At 47.4% G+C, this 1,465-nt stretch overlaps 1 long non-coding RNA gene across 1 annotated transcript in view; it reads right to left on the bottom strand.

The window, feature by feature from the left end:
- The window catches only part of LOC147817164 (uncharacterized), a 39,899-nt gene that overhangs the window by 37,261 nt on the left and 1,173 nt on the right, over nt 1-1,465 (bottom strand). The window lies entirely within an intron of this gene.

The following is a 1,465-nucleotide window of genomic DNA, read 5'->3' as shown; positions in this document are numbered from 1 at the left end:
TGACAAACGTTGTTTTGACTCCATTACATTTCTTTGAAGGACTCTTACTTTGAAGCAGCTTTTAGTCGAAGGAATGACTTTTATTTTGAAAATGTGACAGACCATAAACCAATCACAGCTGACTCCTCTTCTGTCTGTGCAGCTGTTTTTGTTTTAAGGTAACCTTAGTTCAGACTTTAAAACCTGAACTTAAGGTGTGCAGCTGGTCCCAGGTGTGCAGCTGGTCCCAGGTGTGGACCAGGTCCAGGTCTCACCTGGAGCGGGTTCTCCTCCAACATGGTTCATGGTCATGTGATCAGGCAGCAGCAGTTTAACCTGATCTGTGATCAGCTGTTTGTTTCCCATCAGCCACCTGAACACAGCGTCTCTGGAAACTCCCGACTCTCCACTGTCATTTAAATGTTTCCTCAGCAGCCAATCAGAGCGGGAGCTGCTGACGTGTCATCAGTCACCGAGCAGAGCTTGTTGTTGGTGAGCTGCAGCAGAGAGGAGGAGCTCAGAGGCCCCCTGCTGGATCATCTTCATCCTCATCCTCATCATTGAACAGTGAGACTGCTCGTCACCTGCAGCAGGATGTAGGAACAGAAAGGTGACTCCGCCCCCTTGTGGCCGGCTGTGATCATGTTTAACTGGATTCTTGTTTTTACAGATTCAGACTCAAAGTATCAAAAACCTGTTTCATCAGTTTTAACGAGACGATCTTCAGACACGAACAAACCGCCACGTCCTCGTCAGACCTTCTTCATGGAGGCGCTGTGATCTGTTCCCGCTCTCTCTCTCTCTCTCTCTCTCAGGTTCATCGTCACGTCGCTCCACCTGTTTATTAACCATGGAAACTCTCTGAAGGAGTCTCTGCCTGACACCAGGTGTAACTCGCCAGGCTGCTCCATGAAACACAAGCATTGATCCACCACACAGCGAAGGAGGCGGCGACCTCTCAGTCCGTTACAAAGAGAAGCAGATAAACATCCATTACTTCAGATGCTCCAAGTCTTTTCCCTCATCAGGCTGGACGTGATGTCACTGCTTCACGATTCAGGTGTGTTTGACTCACCTGTAGAGATATTTCACTTTAGTATCTGGCACTCAGAAACACTGACGGACACTGAACGCATCCAGACTCTCAGGTTAAAGATCAGGTGAGCTTGTGATCAGTTCTGTTGTTCAGAGCTGAGAATCACAACTTCATCATCATCATCACCTTCACTTTCCCCCCGACAGACAAAACAAACGCACCCCGCTCTCACAGTAACATTATTTATTAAAATCTCAGAATTCACTCAGTCATTAACAAATAATTTAATGCAGTTTGTACAAAGCCAGAGACTTGATTCCTCGTATGGACAGGCACGCAGAGAGAAACTACAGGCAGCGTCAGGTGGAAACCTCGTTCCTCCGACAGACTCTCAACCATCAAAACACTTTCATTTTTAAATAAGCAGCCAGAGACTGAGAGGAGGCGGCG

Source organism: Seriola lalandi, unplaced genomic scaffold (genome assembly GCF_002814215.2).
Source record: "Seriola lalandi dorsalis isolate HSWRI2012SDOR001 ecotype SW California unplaced genomic scaffold, Sedor1 jcf7180002055009, whole genome shotgun sequence".
Taxonomy (NCBI): Eukaryota; Metazoa; Chordata; class Actinopteri; order Carangiformes; family Carangidae; genus Seriola; species Seriola lalandi.
This window is presented reverse-complemented; position numbering and strand designations above follow the sequence as displayed.